This window comes from Notamacropus eugenii, chromosome 6 (genome assembly GCF_028372415.1).
Source record: "Notamacropus eugenii isolate mMacEug1 chromosome 6, mMacEug1.pri_v2, whole genome shotgun sequence".
In the NCBI taxonomy this organism is placed as follows: domain Eukaryota; kingdom Metazoa; phylum Chordata; class Mammalia; order Diprotodontia; family Macropodidae; genus Notamacropus; species Notamacropus eugenii.
In genome coordinates, this window is record NC_092877.1 from 141,033,878 (window position 1) to 141,055,608 (window position 21,731).

Consider the following 21,731-nt stretch of genomic DNA (forward strand, 5'->3'; position numbering starts at 1 on the left):
AATGACTAAGATAGACACCCCTCTGTGATTGTCACAGGACAATCTATTTCCTTTACCTTTATAGAGATGGACAATGGAGACATCCTTCAACTCCTGAGGGATAACCTTCTTTTGTCATATAACCTGGAAAATTTCAGTCACCTTTTGTATGAGCAAATGGTTCCCCCTACCTTTTAAATCTCAGCTGGAATAGAATCAGCACCAGGTGCTTTGCCACATGAAAGGAGCCTAATAGGCCTCAAAGCCTCTTCTTCAGTTGGAAATTCAGCTAAGGAGGGATTGACTTCAATCTGAGGTAAACGGTCAGTGGCCTCAGCATTGATTAATGATGGTCTGTTTAGAACACTATGGAAGTGTTCAGTCCATCTTTCTAGGATCGTGTTCTTATCACTAATCAATGTGGCTCCATCAGCACTGAGTAGTTGTGATGCACCATAAGTTTTTGACCCATAAATAGCTTTCAGGGAATCATAAAATCTCTTAGGATTGTTACTATCAGCATAAAACTGAATTCCATCTGCCTTCTTACTGAGCCAGGAATCCCGCATCTCTCTAAGCTTTTCTTGTGCTTCACTTTTGATAGAATCTTCTTAGAGATGGATGAACTATCCTGCTGGTAAATCCTATGGAGTTCTTGTTTTTCATTTAGCAGTTTCTGAATTTCCCCATCATTTTCATCAAACCAGTCTCGGTGTTTGTGAGTGTTCTGACCCAGATGAGCAAATGCAGTGCTGTACACCAAATCTCTGAGAGCTACCCACTCCTTTTCTGCTCCACTGTTGCCAACGGTATGTTGGCTCAACTTTCCCTCCAAGTCAGCAACTAACTGTTCATGCTCAGAGAAGAACTCTAATTTGTTGACATTAATTCTTCTGGTAGTCATTTTGCCTTGGGGGTGCCACTTTTGATGAATGAGAATATTTAGCTTGGAAAGCTAAATTTCCACATTAGTCATCTTGTGAAAGAAGAATCAGAACAAAAGGGAAAAACCATAAGAAAGAAAAAACAAAGTGAAAATAGTATGCTTTCATCTGCATTCAGACTCCATAGATCTTTATCTGGATATGGATAGCATTTACCATAATGAGTCTTTTGGAATTGTCTTAGATCATTGTATTGCTGAGAAGAGCCAAGTTTATCAAAGTTGATTGTCACACAATGTTGCTGTTACTGTATACAATGTTCTCCTTTGACAACTCTTTCTACCTTTAAATGGTTAATTCTAATAGGATAGGGGCTAGGGGCACAGTGGATAGAGCACAGGGCCTGAAGTCAGAAAGACCTGAGTTCAAATGTGACCTCAGATATCTCCCAGCTGTGTAACTCTGGGCAAGTTAATTCACCCTGTTTGGCTCAGTTGCCTCATCTGTAAAATGAGGTGGAGAAGAAAATGGCAACCACTCTAGTATCTTTAGGAAGAAAATCCTAAATGAGGTCATGAAGAGTCAGGCATGACTGGAACAAGTGAACAACAATTATATCAGGCCCAAATTTCCTTCTTCATTTCATCTACTCATTATATTTAATTTTGTCCTAGAGAAAGAACTCTGATACTTCAGTGACCAGGGATAAACTTCCTTACAGGAAATGGGAATGGAGCCAGTTTTCCATATGTGTGAGAAAAAAATTGTTTCTTTATAGTCTTCAATTGATTTGTTTCCCTCTAAGCAAGGTCTTATATGAAATTCAAAATTTATTGAAAAAGGCACAACAAATCTGAAAAAAATTCATGAGTTTAAAAATTAGAAGTTTAGCTCACTCTAAATGTGGCAGAAAAAATCATACTATTGAACCATGAGAAATTCTGGATCTTGAGATCACTAATGAAGGATAAGTACTTTCTGTTTTTGTCTCTTTAAATGATGTTCTGTGCCTCTCTCCAAGCCATTGACACTTTGACTGTCTTATAGACCTTTCCACCATTCCACTGAGTATAGTCCATTGTCCCTGACTCATATGTATCTATATAATATGACTTAAAACACAATTGCTTTACAAAAAAAATCAAACTTTCTTCAGTTCTCACAGTACCTGGATCTTCTGTGACAGGCTCTTCCGCAATTCTTTGTCTCCTTATGAGTTTTTGTGAAGTTCCAGGTATGGAGATATGTTCTGTGGAATAAATAGTTATGGAAAATGAAGGACATGAAACTTGGTGTAGACCAGGAAAAAAAATCACTGTATTATTAAAGACAAGTATAATTAGAAATTTATCCAAACAAGAACCATGACCTTGATTTTCTCCAGTTTTAAAGGAGAGTGAGTCAATTTCAGGGACACCCTCCTATATTTCCTCATTTCTCTTCCACTTTCCCCAGGCTTCTGCTCTGCTAAGTAAGGTACTACAGTAGAACAATTACTGATAAATACTCAATTTGGAATAAATGAGAAGAAACTCTTGGGTTTGGGGATTAGAGAGAAGTTTATTTCACTACAAGCTTGGAGGAATCAATGAATCTCAGAGTTGGAGAGGACATAAAAGTCTATCTAGCCCAACCCAGGCCTGAACATGACTCCCTTTTTTCCATAGAGCTGACATGTAGGCAATTAGACTTTGAGTAAAGATGTCCAGAGAAGGGAATTTAGTACCTAATGATCTGGCCCCTTCCACCTTTGGATAAATTTAATGGTTAGGAACATTTCCTTATATCAAGTCTAAACTTTCTAATTTGTAACTTTGACTCACTTTATCTAGTTTTGCCCTCTAGGGCCAAATAAAACAAGCCCTCTTCAAGATGGCAACTTTTCAAGACCTTCATGGTAGCCCTTAAGTCAAATGAATAATGAGCAATTCTGTCTAGTCAAGTCATTGAGGATTTATTAAGCACCTGTGCCAGAGGGTGGGCTTTGGAATGAAGGCAAAAGATGGTTCTTGCTCTCAAAGAGCTCACTGTTTAATTGGGGAGAGTAGGTATAGAAACAAGATTCACACAGGATAAACTGCAGACAACATCTGTGGATCATCGTTCTCCTCCCTTAGTCCCTGTAAGTGATTATTCCTTGTGCTCTCCCCTTCTAACACTAATCTCTTCCACATAATGTCTTTCAGAAGCATTCCTAGGAGGCCCATTTTCATAGAAAGATGGATATTTAATAAATAACCAATAAATTAATTCTATCCACCTCATTTTGGAGTTACTTGAACTATTTATTAATATCCACCTATATGTCCACAATAATAATAACTGACATTTATATAAGGTTGGCCAAGTATTTTTCATGTTTACTCATTTGATCCTCCCACCTACCTTGAGAGGACAGTACTTTTATTACTCCCATTTTACAGATAAGAAGATTGAGACACAAAGATTAAATGACTCAGCTGTTAAGTGTCCAAGGCAGGATTCAGACTCTGGTTTTCCTCACTCCAAGTCTCTTACTCTATCCATTGTACCATGTAACTGCATGATTATATTTATCTTCCTGATAAAACCATTTAGCAGTATATGGTTATTGATTCTATCTGACACTGATCGATCACTATTTAGTTTGGATATAGTTGGTAGTTAAGAAAATATTCAATTGAGTGATCACCCACCAGAGAGCTCTTTATCTTTCCACCGGGAATTTTTGAGAAAATTAATGAATTGTCTTCTTGAAATCATATGCTACATTGGAGACCTTGCTATGTGCTACAAGTTAATTAACAGCTATTAACAAGATAATTACCTTATTTTTCCATCACTTATTCATAACAAGGTGATCAGTACTTGCTCCTAATGTTCATCATTTTTTTTTCTGAGTTCTTATAAAACATCTATTACTTCCCTCTAAATATTTACTTGGGACCAATACCAAGTTAAGTGTTCTATGGTTTGTTTTCTCCTTTTGTTAAATTAGGATTTTGTCAGTCCTATATTTTGGGGCTCCTCCAGTTCTTTATGTTTTTTTGAAAGATTAGGGACATCTGAAAATTCTTGCTTTTTTAAAACTTGAAACAGAATTCGTCTGTGTTTGGAGATTTGAAAACTTTCTTTTGTCATCTATTTGCAGATGTTTCAATCAACCAACCAACAAACATTTTTGAGCACCTACTGTTTACCAGACACTGAGCTACACTCGGATAATATAGTTCCTGTTCTCAAGGAGCTCACATACCAGTACAGGAGACCACACACAAACACACATGTCTACATAAGTATATTAAAAACACATAGAAAACAGGATACAAGGCAATTGGATGTTGGACATAGAGGGGATGGGGTAGGCACCAGCCACCGGGAGAAACAGGAGGCCTTGTGTGGAGGAATACACCTGGAACATGCAACATGAAAATAGGCTGTATAATAGAGCCAGTCAGAGTGAATCCAAAGGAAGACAAATTACCTTATGATGGCAACTAAGGTAGAATCAGGTAGTGAAAATGAGTATCGCTTACACCTCTTCCTGGACCTAAGTTTGGAGCATTAGAAGAACTATAATTCTTCAGGGTGTGACCAGGGATAATGTTTATTTTGAGGAGGGGAATTAGGTTTCTGTGAGAACAAGAAGTGGGGAACAATGGTTGCCCTATAAGCCCTGTCAAGGTTCTCTTCTGCTAAGCAAGGGTCTGGGTTCAGTTCAACATTCATTGAAAAGAAAAAAGGCACAACAGATCTGAAGACATTCAGCAGCTTGGGAATATTAGAACACAGTTCAAATCTGGCAAGAGAAATTATGCTGGTGGGCAGGGAGAAACACTCATCCTGGGATCATGGGTGAAGGACAAGTGATTTCTGTGCTTCTGTTAGTTCCCTTAAGTGATGTTCTGTGTCTCTCTCTAGGCCACTGAGCCTTTGGTCCTGTCATCTTCCTTTTAATGATTGCACAAGGTGACCCCATTGCCTTCTTCTCATAGGTGCTTAATTAACATGTCTTAAAAGAGCATTTGGGCCAAAACTTCTCTTATTTTTACAGTACCTGGATCTTCTGTAACAGGTAGTTCCTCCTTTCTTTCATGCCTGGGAGGTTTTTTTGAAGTTAAAGGTAAAAAAGTGTATGTTTCATTCAGAGATGGCTCCTGTGTGCAGACACTATCTGTGGAGTAGAGAATTTGGGAAAATAAAAAAGAAAAGAAAATATGTCATCTGGTTTCAGCCACAAAACATTCAAGCTAGTATTGATGACCAAGATAGAAGGAAATTCATCCAAACAAGAGCAGTTAATTTAATTTTTCACCTTTTAAAACAACAGTAAGTCAATTCAGGGATATCTTCCTTCATTTCCCCATGTCTCCATCCACTTGCCCTAGAGTTTTATTCTGTTAAGCAAGGTCCTGAGGAGAGTATGGCATTTCCTGATAAATAAAGAATTATACAACCTATCTGAAGAAATACTTGGGTTTGGGAGTCAAAGAGTCAGTGTAATCTGGCAGGAATCGCACAATCTTAGAGTTAGAGGGGACCTAAAAGTCATTTAGTCCAACCCATGCCTGAACACAAACATCCTCTAGTGCAGAGCTGCCATTTGGGTAACCAATCTCTGAGGGAAGATCTCCAGGGAGGGGAACCCAATACCCATTGAGACAACCATTCCCACCTTTAAATAATTGTAATGGCTGGGAAGCTTCCTCTTATGTCAAGTCTAAGTTTATTTCTTTCCAAACAACTACTAGTTCACTTTGGTTTTAATGTATATTATATGTTTTAATGTATATTATATTATAATACATATTAAATTATATGTTTTAATGTATATAATGTACATGTATATTATATTATTATATATTTAATGTGTATAATTATATGTATATTATAAAATATGCATAATATTTATTATATGTTCTTTGACACATTTTTTTGTGCCTTTAGAATTCTAAGGGCATGTCCCATGCACATCCCAGTCTGTCATCCTTCTAGGTATAAATAAAACCTAGGCAACCCCATTAAGTCTGGGAAAATGGTTCTTTACCTAAACATGTTTTTCACAGGGAGGTAAAGTTTAGCTTGGAAGAGTGGTTGTAGTTGTAATATAATGAAGCCCAGATTAGAGACCACATTATCTTTTAAACAAATGGAAAAGATGAAAGTCAACATCTTCTGGAAATTATCTTCTGAGATGAAAGAAAAAACCCGAGACAGAGTTTCTCGGTAATTAATAATGAACTTATTAATTACACTAGCTAATAATCAATAAATTGATGGTGAATTGTTTCTTTCAATAACCAAAGAACCCCAGTGGAGACAATGAATACTTTAAATACCTTTGTTAAAGAGAATGCCCCTGACAAATGAAAATCAACCCTGATTTAATGAAGAGGTGGGCTAGGAATCTAGCTCCTCCTGCTGAGAATGTGAAGTGATCACAAAACTGTCACCTCAGAAACCCAGACAGGGGAATCTGTCTCCACCTACACAACTCTAATTGGTTTTCTCCTTCATGAGCTGGTGTGCCCTAGATTCTAGAGGAGAGGTACAAGGACGAGGCTGTTCTCATTGGGACAAGAACTAGCTCAGACTGGATTCTGTTTACACTCCCCCCCCTCCCCATCCTGGTTGGGTGTGGTCAGACCCAAGATTGAGGAGTATGTTCCCTGAGGGTTAGGGATGTCTCATCAATCAGCCATGTCCTTCAGAGATTGGTTGACCTTCTGCAGGGGTTGGACCCTCAATGAGGAAATAAAAGGACAAAGAATGAATGTGCTTCAAGGAAAAGTATAAGAGCTGTAGCTCTGAAAGAGAACATACTTCAGTGACTTTTAATTATACTTCATTAGTTATTTATTGGTGCAGTGCAATCAAGTATTTCAAGGATTATTAGAGTTTACAATGAAAGAGGATCAGTTGCACCTAAGTTCAAAGATAGTTGAGATCACAAACAAAAAATAATATCCATGCTGACAATCTATTATGCCTGAATTGCGAGTTCTTTAGAGCAAACTGGTAATTGGATGGGCTCTTATGTATTCCTTTATGGTACTATGTAGAGGACTTGAAGTTGGAAGAACCCTGAAAAGACAAGTAAAACACATAAAAAATTGCTAAGTATTACTTTGAAGAAAAAATGGATAAAGCAGTTTAAAAATGTGTACTGAATGTTGAAAAACACTGATTTTTATCAATGAAATCACTTGATCTATAAGTGATATAGCCCTACCCAAACAGCTGTCAAAAATTAGATTGAGTCTGGAATGAAAAAAATGCATCCTCTTCAGATTATAAAACATCTAAATGTAAATCAAAAGGATTTGGGAGAATTTTTTTTTTTTTACTTCCAGCAGGCCTGGAAGTCTTGTCTCCCTGGAAGGAAGGAATGATGAACTCCAATAAATATATCAAAATGTTGAAAAGCAGAATTGTTCTGGAAAAACAATTTCCCAAGTGGAAACTGAATTCTGTATCATTACCTTGCATCATGCCATACGTAATTAAAGTTAAGAAATGTATTCAGATATGGAGATAAACATGATTCAATAACCTGATAATGTGTCTGATAACATAACCTAATTGAAAACTTAGCCAATACCCTTAGAAAAATGAAGGCTAGACTTGGGAAAATGAACTGTTTATGAAAAGAATTTTGCTTTATATTTAATGTGATAAAAATATGGCTTCTTGATGAAGAACACAATAATATGTGTCAAAACCTTGTGAACTCAATGGAACTCCTGTAAAAATAGTGGAGGATATATTTCCCCCCCTCTTTCACACAAGTATCCCATGATAATCCAATGTCAATCCAATCCAATTCTTTCTACAGACAACTCCAGCACCATCCCTTCCTATCTTTTCTAATAACTTCTCACTTATCTTCAGTTGTTCCCTTTCTACTGGCTCCTTCCATGGCTACATCCATGTCTGCCATAACTTAAAGCATCTTCATTTGATTCTTCTCTCTTTGATGGCATCTTCTAATCTCTCCTTCTGTTCTTTGCAAAGTTCCTTGAGAATTTCATTTATAATGGGTAGCTCTTCTCACTCTCTTCCAAACCCTCTGCAATCTGACTGGTGACCCCATCTTTCAGATGAAACCATCTTCTCCAAGGGTACCAGTGATCTCTGAACTGTCACCTTTGATGGACTTTTCTTAATCCTCACACTTTTTGACTGCTCTGAAGCATTTGACACTGCAGCAGCCTTCTGCTTCAGAATATTTTCTCCTTACTAGGTTTCCACGACACCACTCTTTCTACCTGTATGATCATTCCTTCTCAGTCTTCTTTGCTTGTTTTTTATCTATGTTACACTCACTCACTGTAGATTTCCCAAGACCTTTCTTGGACCTTTCTACCCTAAATATTATCTCATTCAGTGATCCCTTCTGCTCCCATGGGTTCAATTGTCATCTCTATTCAGATAATTCTCAGAGATGTATGTATTACCCCCCCCCCCCCCCCGGTCTCTCTCTCTCTGTCTCTCATCTCTTTTGTGAATTCCATCTACATCACCAATGCTTCTTGGACATCTTGAATTGGATGTACTATAGGTATCTAACACACAAGATTTTCAGAATGGAACTTATTATCTTTTCCTTCTCCAAGCCCTTCCTTCTTCACAAGTTGCTTATTAATATTAAGGGCACCACAATCCTCCCAGTTATTTAGGTTAGCAAATTTGCTATCATCCTTTCCTCCTGCCTCACTCTTATCCCACATATTCAATCCATTGCCAAATCTTGGCAATTTCTCTCATTTAAATATATTTCTGTCTATTCATATAACAACTCTCCTAATTTTATATATATATATGTACATACATACACATATACATATATGTATATGTGGTAATTAATTATTATTACGACAGCATCACCTCTTGCCTATATTATTACAATCTCCTAACTTGTCTCCCTGTCTCAAGTTTCTCCCTACTCAAATCCATCCTTCACTAGCTAACAAGGTGATTTTTCTAAAGTGCCACTCCATGAACTCTAATAGCTCCCTATTGCCTCTAGGATAAAATATAAACTCTGTCAGCATTTAAAAGTTTCTATAATGTGGCCCCTTTTTACCTTTTCAATCTGCTTACACAGTGCTCCCACTACATGCCATCTGCATTTCAGAATCTTTAATCTATTTGCATTTTCTCAAACATTACACTCTCCCTCTGGTCTCCATGATTTTGTGCTAGTCCTCCTGCATGAAATGCTTTCTCTCCTGATTTTTTCTTCTAATTTCTGTTAACTTCCTTCAAGATCCGACTCAATTTCCTTTTGCTGCATAAGGATTTTCTCAGTCTTCCTAGCTACTAACTTTCTTAGAATACCTTCCATCTACTCCACATATCTTGTATTTGTCTAGTTGTCTTCGTATTATCTTTCCCAATAGAATGTTAGCTCTTTGAGATCAGGGATTGTCTTTTTAGAAACATTATTTTCCCACTTTTTACTAGCACTTACGACAATGCCTGTAACAGAGTAAACACTTAATGTTTGTTGACATGGCTTGTTCTTATTACTTTCTTTGTAAAAAGGATGGGATAGGAGTTGAAAGAAAAGCATAAGAGGGTGTGATGGAGGAAAATCCACAATTTGCAGTTATAAATTTACTCATAAAATGAAAAAGGATAACAGAATGGATTAGAAAGCAGAATCTGACAATATGTTGTTTACGAGAAACTTACTTGAATCGTGAAGACTCACACAGAGTTAAAATAAAGAAAAGATTTAAGCAAAATTTATTATGCTTCAGGTGAGCCAAAAAAAATCAGGGGTAGCAGTTATGACTTTAGACAAGTCAACTGTAAAAAATGACACAGTTTAATGAGACAAATAGGAAAACTATGTATTCTGGAATCAGCATCTAGTTGTGTGTGTGTGTGTGTGTGTGTGTGTGTGTATAAAAACACGCATATATTAATGTATGTATATATAATTCTAAAAGATGCCATGGATAATGAAGTCATATAAATTCTTAATACATATGCCTCAAACAACACAGCATCTAAATACTTGAAGGAAAAGTTAATTGAACTGGAGAAATAAATAAAATTATTCAATTCAATTCAATTCAATAGCAAGTATCATATTGAAATATGTAGCCTTTGGACCAAGATAAATTTAATTATGAAAGAAATGATTATTAATAACCAACGATTTGGGTTGATCCAGAATTTCCCCCTTTTTCTAAAGTGCTGATTTCAGTCTCTTGAAGGGTATTAATGATAATGAGATTATACTAACTTTCTTAACAACCTTGTTCAGACTGCACTCAAGTGTGAAAGTCATTGTGCTCTACTCAGGTTTGGGTAGTGATAAATTCTTGGAATAGATTGCCCAAAGCTGGAAATAACTTAGAAATAAAGGGCATAATTAAAGTTCATTTGAACAGGTTCATCCCCTCATTGTAATATTCATTCTCTCCTTAATTGTTAGCCAACCAGAACTGATTGTCACCCTCGGGAACACCCCTCTTCCAATAGACCATGAACCTGTCACCATGACTGTCTTTGGTCTAAGAGAGATGGTCAAAGACAATATTTTATTAAAATGCTGGCATTATTCATAAAATGATTAAATCACCCAGAAACTATATCTCTTGAACTTTTCAAACACTAAATTAAAAGATAAAAAAGAAACTAAACATCAATGGAATTTTAGACGTCATATATGATCTTTGGTGATTACTAAAAAGGAATAAAAAGAGTCATATTGTCTTAGCTGTGTGTGGAATCTTTACGAAAAAATATGATCTATTAGTATATAAAACTTTCACAAGAAAGGCAAAAAAAAGAAGATATATTAAAATATACCTTATTGAGCACAATGAAATTTTAAAAATCAATAAAAACCCATTAAGAATGAACTAAAATTTAATTGGAAACTAAATAATTTAATACTAAATGATCAGTGTATAGATAACAGATATATATTATATATAATAACAAATAACAGAAACAATTATTTCATAAAAAAGTGACAATGATGAAACAATATACCAAAACATCTGAGATACAATTAAAGCAGTCCTTGGGGAAAATTTATGCTTCTAAATGCTTTCATTAACCAAAGAGGAATAATAGATGAATAATGAATAAGAAATGATTAATGAGTTAAGAATATGAATAAGAAAAATTAGAAAAGAAACAAAAAATCCCAAATAAAGTTGAGTTAGAAATAATGTAAATTAGAAATTAACAAACTGAAAGTAAGAAATTCCAATGAAATGATAAATAAAACCATGAGCTTTCAAAAATACAATGAACGGAACAGACCAGTAATTAGCTAGTCTGATTTTTTTTAATTTAACGAAAATCAAACTATCAGTATAAAAACTAAAACAGAACTTCCATCAAATGAAGAAAATATAAAGGAAAACACAAGAAACTATTTTGCCTAATTATGTGCCAACAAAATTGATAACTTAAAAAAACACATGAAATTTGCAAAAATATAAAACAAACCAATTAACAGTACAAGAAATACAATAAAAAAACCCAATATGAGAGAAAAAGAAATTGACTAAACCACAAATGAGCTCTCAAGGACTAAAAGCTTCAGGATCAGGTGGATTTACAAGTGAATTTTTTTGAATATTCAAGAAATAATTCTTTCCATATTAAGTAAACTGTAAGAAGGAATCCTCTCAAATGCCTTTGTAATACAAGTAATATCTTGATAACTAAAAGAGGAAAAAATGAAAAATATAAACAAAGTTATAGACCAATAGTACTAATAGGCATTGACACAAACTTTCTAAATAAAATATTAGAAACAAGTCTACAACCTCATATAATTATATTACAACCATGATAGATTCATATTAAGAATGGACATTTCAACCTTAAAAATTATGAACATGATGGACATTGGTAACAAAAGTAAAGAAAACTACATGATTAAAGTAATAGATGCTGGAATATAGTTGACAAAACTGCAGAGAGAGAGAGAGAGAGAGAGAGAGAGAGAGAGAGAGAGAGAGAGAGAGAGAGAGAGAGAGAGAGAATAGACCTTTCCTTAATATAATTAATAATATCTATCTAAAACCCAAAGTCAACATCATATGTAATGGAAAAAGATTAGAAACCATTCCAAATAAATTCAGAGGTGAAGCAAGGCTGTACATTATTACCATTATTATTTTATATGGTGCTAGACTTGCTGGCCATAACAATAATATAAGAAAAAAGAAATGGCCAGTTTGCATTCTCAAAGAGGAAAAATAAAACCTGTAATTATTTGTAGAAGATATGAGAGCGTATTTAAAAAACTCTAAAGATCAAATACCAGCTAGGTGGCACAGTGGATAGAGTGGCAGGTCTGAAGTCAGGACGACTGATCATCCTGAGTTCAAACCTGGGCTCAAAAATAGCTATGTGACCCTGCACAAGTCACTTAACTATGTTTGCCTCAGTTTTCTCATCTGTAAAATAAACTGGAGAAAGAAACAGCAAACCGTTTTAGTATCTCTGCCAAGCAAATGCAAAATGGGGTCAGGAAGAGTCAGACTGGGGCAATAGCTTAGGGAACATAAAGAGTTAAATACAAATGTAATGTAAGTGATCCCTTTAGCAAAGTTGTAGGATATAAAAGGAAACTAGTTAAATCATCAGCATTTTTGTATACAACTAATAAACAAAAAAAAGAGCAAAAGAAGAATTCCATACGAAATAAGTGCAATATATATGTAATATATATTTATATAAATATAAAATATTTGGGAGTCTACCAGCTGAAAAACACAGAAGAATGATTTGAATAAAACACAAAACACTATTTGCATAAACAAAATCAGAATTAAGCAGTTTGAGAGATAGGTGGTACCAATTTAATAAAAATAATGATGCTGCCTAAATTAATTTACTTATTTAGTGCTATACTAATCAGACTATCAAAGGATTACTTTATAGGACTAAAATAAATAACAAAATTCATCTTGAGGAAGAAAGATTCAAGGATCCCAGGGGAAATTTTTTAAAAAATGTGAAAAGGAAGTGGATGTAGCAATACTAGATCTCAAGATATCAAAATTATTTGGCATTGGTTAAAAAATACTAAAGTTAAGTAGTAGAACACATTTGGTGTACAATATATAAACTAACCTGATAGCTTAGTATTTCATATATCCAAAGACCCCAAATTTTGGGGGTGAAGACTCACATTTAAAAAAAAATGGCTTGAAAAACCAGAGAGAAATCTGATTAAAATTTGGGGTTAGACTAAGATCTCATACTAGAAGAAAATTAAGTTCCAAATATATTTGTGGCTTAGGCATCAAAAGATATAACATAAACAAATTAGAAAACAAGTAAGTAAACATCTTTTTCATTTATGAACAGGAGAAGAGTTTATAACTAAATGAGATATAAAAGATAACAAGATAAAACAAACAATTTTTATTACATAAAATTAAAAAGTTTTTGTACAAACAATACCAATGCAGTTAGCTAAAATTAGAAGGGAAATGGTTAATTAAAGAAAAAATTAGGGAAATTAGGGAAAAAATCTTTCCAAAATGTTTCCCTGATCATCACCTGATATCTGTAAAAATCTGATTCAAATACTTGAGAACAAGAAAGAGCCATTTTCTAATAGATATGAACAGGCAGTTCTCAAAGGAAGCATTGCAAGCTATCAACAGTTATATGAAAAATTCCCCAAACCTATAATAATACAAAAAATGCAAATTAAAACAAAATTGAGATTCTATCTCATATCTATCAAACCAGAAAAAATGACACAAATGAAAGGTGAGAATTGCTGGAGGGACCGTAGGAAAACACATCCACCAGTGGATGATGAATAACAGGTGGTGAAACTATAAAATGTCCCAGCCATTCTTAAAAGGAATTTGTATTATATCTACAAAGTTACTGAATCATGTATATTCTGACCCAGGGATACCACTGCTGGTTGAAATCTCAAAGAGATTAAGAGGAAAAGGACTAATTCATGCAAAAATATTTATGGGAACTCCTTTTGTTATAGCAAAGAACTAAGAGGGTGCTTATCATTTGGGGACCAGCTGAACAAAACTTATCATATGAATGCAATGGCATTACTTTGTTGCTCAGTTATACTCTACTATTCATGACCCCATTTGGGGTTTTATTAGTAAAAATAATGGAGTGGTTTGCCATTTTCTTCTCTAGCTCATTTTACAGATGAGGAAACTGAGACAGATGGGGTCAAGTGACTTGCCCAGGCTCACATAGCTAGTTAGCGTTTGACCCCAGATAACTCCGGTCTTTTGACTCCGGACCCAGCTGCCCTTGTAAATAAGAATGTACAGGAATGTGATTATTGTTTTGTAAGAAATGCTTATTTCAGAAGGCTTATATTAACTGAAAGAGAATGAAGTAAGCTGAACCAAAAGAATAATTTATACAATAACAACTTTGTAAAGATAAACAACTTTTCCCCAAATATGTTTTTATTATTTCATTAAATATATCTCCATTACATGTAAAAAATTTTAATATTCATTTTTAAAAATTTTGAGTTCCAAATTTTCCGCCTTCCCTCCCTAGTTCTTGAGAAGGTAAGCCATTTGACATAGATTATACATGCGAAGAAAGACAAAGAATTTGGAAAAACTTGTGGACTTTGACTAACGTAATAAAGAATCAGAATTTCAGAGGACCATTGATAAAGCATGCTGCTCACCTTATACAAAATAAGGCGCGCATTCTCAGATACAGCTAATTGTGAGAACAGATTTTACTTGTCTGTGTTTATTTGTTACAATAATTACCTTTTTATTTTTTCAGGGGAGGGATGTTATGGGACAGAGGAGGACTGATAATAGAATGGTTAAAAAAAAAGAAACGAGGGTCAATGAAACTCTTTAAGATAAGCCCAGAAGAGAACAGAAGGAAAGCCATAGGAAACACATTCAAACAAGATAGCTTTGAAGATTTCACATGAAATTGATTTTATATATATATGTATACATACATACATACATACATATATATACACACATATATACATATACTTAAAAGGAAAAGGAAACTTTATATCACAGACACTTGCAGGTTCATGCACAAGCTTCTTTTTTTTGTTTTACTTTGGATATGGAAACATTTATTTGGTTTTTGTTAAATTCAGAATAAAATAATTTTGAAAATTTAAATGCAAAATCTAAACCGTCTTTACTCTCAAGGAACTTACTTTCTACATGAATGAAAGCAAGCACAAAAATGTTATTCAAAGTAATACCTTAGAAGGGATGGGACTTGGTGTATAAAATGCTTCATATAAGTGGTGGAATCTGACCTTTCAAGGAAGTGACTTTTTGATTATTTAGGGTCTTATTGACAATTTTTTTCAGGTTGACTGTGAACTTCCTATTCATTACAGGACAGCCTTATTTTGGCTTGTGTAAGCAAATGGCAATTCAATTAACACAATTTTGCTTTTCTTATCTGCCATTTAATTAAACAACAAGGAGTAGTCAAAATTTCAGTAATAGTATCATCCGTGCCTCCCAACACCAAACCAAACCAAGTAACAAAATGATAATAATTAAAAATAACAAAAATGCTTTACTTACCTGAAAGAAGTAATAAAACAACTATCTTTTCATACATCCTTAGATGGCACATTTTTTTTTCCCAATTCAATGCAAGAAAACCAAATCCCTCAATGAGACAACTACCAAGAAAGTTTGACTGTGGAAGTCTCCAGCAACAGCCTTCTAACTTCTATCTGTCCTGCCCATGTTCCTGAGGCATTAATCAACTATTTATCATCACCAAGAAGTGCCCATCCAGCAAAGATCATGAATATATTTCAAGGAGTGGAGGTTGTATGTCAGCCTACTCAAGGTCTGCAAGGCAACATTGGTGGAGACAAGCCAGGAATGATATCTATGAAATTCCAGGATGAGAGGGTGGCCCAAAATATGAGCTGTGTATGCAGAACTATGCTTTTTTCCTTTCAAATTTTTAAATATTTGAGTAAAAGATAAAAGTTTATTTTGATATTTAGCAAATTGGGAAATTTATAAAAGTCCACAAGCTGGTCTTGAATTGGGACATAATTCATCAATGCAGATGGAAAACTTTTTCTCACCTGTAAAATAGTCTGAAAGAAATGAAATGGAACTGAACAGAACTATGAGCCTCCCAGAGCAGGGAAGCTGATGAGACAGTTCTCTCTAGAATACAAACACCACTCAAAGAGACCACTCCTCTTTTTTCCCCCTTTTAAAAGTGGTATTGTATTTTTTCCCAATTATGTGTAAAGACAATTTTTAACATTCATTTTGAGTTCCAAATTTTCTCCCTCTTTCCCACTCCTCCTCTTCCTCCAAACAAAGTGTTGTGTAATTTGACATAGGTTATCTACATGCAATCATGTAAAATATGGTTTCATTTTGATCGTTGTTTGTTTATTATGAATGAAATTCGTTGGAAATGAGAGCTCTTAAAGTGTCCCAAAAGATAAAGAACTTAGAAGATATGATAGAAAAATCTTGCAAGACAGAAAAAGACTCTATTGTAAGAGAAGAGATAGGAGGAAAATAATCCATGAAAATAATAAAGTGAAACGAGCATGCTTCAATCTGCATTCAGACCACATTACTTTTTTTCTCTGGAGGTGGATAGCATTGTCCATCATGAGTCCTTTCGAATTGTCTTGGGTCATTTTATTGCTGAGAAAAGCTAAGTTACTCATAGGTGATCACTGCACAATGTCGCTGTTACTGTGCGCAGTGTTCTTCCGGTTGAGCTCTCTTTACTTTGCATCAGTTCATGTCTTTCCAGGACACTACTCATCTTTTAGAAAAAATAAAAAGAGCAAATAGGCTAAGATACAGATTATTAAAATAAAGACCCAAGAAAAAGCCTGAGAGCCACCGAAATTAAATAACGTTTCATGGAGCAAGAAAAGTAGGAAGCAGACATTCAGCAGCTCATGTGAAAGGGAATGGTTTAGATTCTTCCCAAAGACTTTTCCGTCTTTACAACCAGTGATACCCACACACTTTGCTCTTCATCTTTGAGTAGATAAAAGTGGAAATTGGACATAGCAGATGAAAACATGACATTTCTCCTTACCCTGCTCCTCAGGGTATCCATAGGAATCTATGACCCTCTACCAAGATTATCTGGAAATATATATCTATATCTAGATAGATAGATAGATATAGATATATATACACTTTATAAGTGCAATTTATAAAAAAGGTAGGGTGCACAATCATTGGCTTTTTTTCTGGATAATCCAAGCAACATCACAACTTTGGAATTGTTATACATAGTGTTCCTGTCTCTCAAAGGGACAGGATAGGGATGACCCTATGCTAATTGATCTCTGTATCTTATGTCTTATTGTTTTTCAGTCATTTGTGTCCAACTCTTCCTGGGAAGACCCCATGAACCACAGCAAACTAATACTGTGTGGGGGATTTTCTTGGCAAAGATACTGGAGTGCTTAATCATTTCCTTCTCTAGTAGATTAAAACAAATAGGGTTAAGTTACTTGCCCAGGGTCACATAGTTAGTAAATGTCTGAGGCCAGATCTGAATTCAGGTCTTCCTGACTCCAAGTCCAGCACTCTATCCACTGAAGCACCTATTTCAAGCCTATACAGCCAAAGCCCAGAAGGCCTCCCTAGACTCAGTGGTGCTGTGGAAGAAATAATTTTGTATGTACAGTTTCCTTGCCAGAATTCATTCTGATTAGAATTAGGATGGTGGTTCAGGTGCAGAGGATAGTGTGTTTGGACTTGGAATCAGTAAGACCTGAATTTGAATCTTGCCTCAAACATTCACTTGCTGTGGTGAACCCCTAGCTAGTCACTTAACTTATCCTGGCTTCAGTTTCCTCATCTGTGAAATGGGGATGATTATAGCACCATCCTCCCAAGGTTGCAGTGTGTATCAAATGAGTACAGTGCTTTGCAGAGCTTAAAGTGATATAGAAATGGTTATAATATTTTTAATATTTATTAGTAAATAATAATCCTCAAGGAGGATGCTAGCTAGGGCTTTGACAAGAATCAAGAAGCTTGGAACTACTCCTTAGCATTCTCAAAAAGACCCATAGTCAGAGTGTATTAATCACACATTGCTAAGCATGTATTCATTTGGGAATAGCTATTGAGAAACTGGGTGGGGACCTGAATCAATTGTGATTAATTTTATTCATCTAAAATACCCCCACACTGAACCCCAATTCCATGTGAATTCAAAGTTGAATGAATGTGAGCCCAGGACAAAGCACTCATATCTCTGTCAGAGGGTACAGAACATGAAGAAAATACAGATAAACAGAAAGCCCTTGAATCCCAGGGACTTGCCCTCACTCATATCAGAAAACTGCATGGATTGGGCCAGGGCCAGTCAGCAGATGGCCCAAATATCTTGGCAGAATTGTACCCATAAACTTATCTCTCTCAAAATTCTGTATATTATGACATAAGAAGAATTTGATCAACACAAACTTGCTTTTCTTTTCATCTCTTTCATTATTTAATGAAATAACTCAGAATATTAATTGTGTTCCCTGAGAGAAAGCGCTTCTAGTAGACGGCTCCCAGACAATGAGGAGGTCTATCTATCATCCTTGGTGTTCCAACTCACCACTGAAAAGGAAGTGAGAGAAGGGAAAAGCTATCCATCGCCTCACCCCAAGTTCCCTCTTAAGTTTGCAGATAATAAAGTGGAAAAATTCTAAATGAAACAGTATTGTGTAGTGCAAAGTTCTAGGAGTCAGAAGGCCTGTGTTTGAAACCTTCTGCCTTGGTCTTGTTTGACCTTGGGGAAGTTCCTTTACTTTCTTAGGTTATAAAATAAGAGATTTGGGCTCAATGGCCTCCAAGGTCCCTTTTCTCTCTAAATCTGTGATTTTATGAATTAAATTTTAGGATTTAGATGTGGGGTGGACCTTATAGATCAATGAAACCAAATCCCTCATTTCACTGAGGTCCAGAGTAAAATAACTTGTTTGTGTCCATACGGATAGTAAGCTAGCTGGAATCTGAACCCATGACTTCTGACTCGAAACCTACTCTTTCAAGTTTAACACACTGGTTATCTTTGTATCAATCAATTCTTAAAATCTGGTTCACTGCTTTGTACTTAGCAGGTGCCATTTGTTTATTTTTTTAAAATTCTTTTTGTCTTTTTCTTTTGTGACCTAGAGGATAGAGTGCCTGCCTCCATTCAGGAAGATGTAAGTTCAGATCTCATCTCTCATGCTTACTGACTATGTGACCTTGGTTGATTCACTTTGCACAGCTAAACCTCAGTTTACGCCTCTGTGAAAAGGGTATAACATAGCTTACCTTACAGTGTGCACACCAGGATCAATGCATATAGTGTAGGTAAACTGCTTTGCAAGTTAGAAGATTACACAGTTGCTTGCTCCTCAGCTAAATGCATTTTCCCTTTGATTTTCCCAATTTCCTCCCCTATGTTTACTGATTTTTCTTTTACCAATAACATTGTAATTGTCATTCTCCTTTTCTTTCTCTTCCTCCTCTTTCTCCTACACTTACTAATTCTCTTCCAGGAACTTAAAAGGTAAGCAAGGACAGCGTCTGATGTGACTTTGTGTCTCTAGCTTCTAGCAAAGCGCCCCCTGAAAAGTAGACACAGGGCTTGTTGGTATACGTGTTGTTTAGCATCTGCTGATGAAAATGAATGATGACTTTCAGGACACATGCCATAGCATCTTATTTTTCCATTAGTCAAATTTTGTTTCCTTGGCATCCCTTCAAGGTTTATGGACAAGTTCCTCACAGTGGAAATTTGTACTCACCTACTCTAAATACCTTAACCTGTATACATGACAGATTTGCTCGAAGCCACAGAGTGACCTCTAGTGACATGTCTGACCAATGACAGTAGAAATAAAAAATGTCACCAAAGGCAAGGGAACAAGAATAAACAACCTAGTTACCAATGTTTTCTCCTTTGATCTTTTTGAACATGCTTATGAAAAAGGGATCTTTATAGAATCCTAATAAAGATAAAAAGATTGTAAATCAGCCAAGAAAGTTGAACTCTTCTAAAAAGGATACTGGCAAAAGTATTGAATTTGGAGTCAAAGACATTGTATTCAATCCTGCTTCTGTGTCCTTGGGCATTGCATTCTGAAAATACCTTCCTTCTTTGAAAAGCAAGAGGACTGAACTAGATAGTGCTTTCCTAGTCCTAAACCTGATAATTCAAAGACCTCTAAAATCTCATCCAGGTATAATTTATATTCTCTGTCACCTGAGACTTGAATGTCTATCCACTGACTCTGAGTTCATCTTATTTTATGCAGCATCACAGTATCTCTCAAAGCAAGCACAAGATTCATCTTCATGAGTACCAGATGGGATTCTTGAGGTTAGAGTTCTTATTAGGTTCTTGAGGAACTCCCCCTCAGTCAATTGTGGGAGTTCTGAGTATGAGTACGTAAGACAATGAGTACTGAGAAAGTACATAAAGACATATATAAATACTTGTGTTTCCCTCAGTCACTCACTACCACAGAAGTTTCAGTTAACTGTAGGTGTTCGATGTTATGTGGAGGATGGTACTAGATATAGAAGGAAAAAATCCCTCATGATACAAATGAGAAAGTCATTTATTCATTGAGCCTTAGTTCTTGTGAGTGACTTTCACCTATGTTTGCAATGCTCAAAAACCAGGTAGTGATTGGGAGAGGGGTAGGAAGAAATTCAAAGTGGAGAAGGAGAAAACAAATTGAAAAATGGAAAAAGAGAGATTTTTAAAAATACTTTTTATGGCTATCTTTTGGTTTTACATCATTTACATTTCTTTTTAACCTCTCCTCCTACTCACTCCCATGGAGCCATCCTTATAATGAGGAAAAAAGTTCAGTAAAAACGTAAGAAAAAAATGTAACATTAACCAACAACCAGAACTGTTGTGAGACTCAAACATGATCATTTGAAGACAGCTCTTTGCAAACCTTGAAGTGCTATCCTTACCTGATGCGTTCTTATTTCAGGGTGTTGAAAGGATTTTCAGTTTTGTTTTTAAACTAGGGATAAAGTTCAGTTAAAATGGACGTGGCTCCTGGACTATTCAAGGGATTAATTTAGTTTCACAATGTGGATGCATCTGTGGAGCATATTCTTACAAAGATAGATTGTTTCTTTTCCTCATTTTAAATTTCATTTTAAAAAGATAATTTTAAAGTTTAAAAATAATAAAGCCTTGTTAATGTCAAGCTAGGTGGAGGCAGGTATTTTAAATTGGTCTTACATTACAGTTTTTATTCCTTCCCTGGTTTGTTTGGGTGATTTTTCACTTGATTGTCACATAGCAACAGAAATATCAAGTTTTATAATGTTGGTAACAACAGAATGCATCTAGCAACAAGCTACTGTGCTTGTTCTTCTCCAATATCACTTTACACTTGGGTCAGTTTCTTGTTCGTAGAAACAACAAATCTGGTGCTAAGTGAAGTCAACTGAACCATTCATTTATCCAACAAATACTTATTAAATACTTACCAAGTACCTCAGTTTTCTCATCTGTAAAACCAAGGGGATGGATTAGGTGATTGCTAAAATTCCTTTGAATTCTAAATTCTCTGATCCTGTGAGATCTTAAATGCTGATCTCCTCCTCATTTAGAGATGGACAAACTGAGACTTTGGACGGGAAAAATGACTTGCTCAGGTTCATTCACACATTCAATATTTATCATCAGCTTCAAAGATGATCTTATAGGTTTTGGGGAGGTGTGGAGTGAGGCTCAGACCTCTGATGTGATCAGTGTGGAGAACTCCCATTGTCCAGTCTTCTACTAATATAGATGAACAACTTGTCTGGAATAAACATACAATCTTTTCTGGTATTTATCTCTAGTTTAGAGTTTTTTAATTAACAAAACATGCCAAGGAGG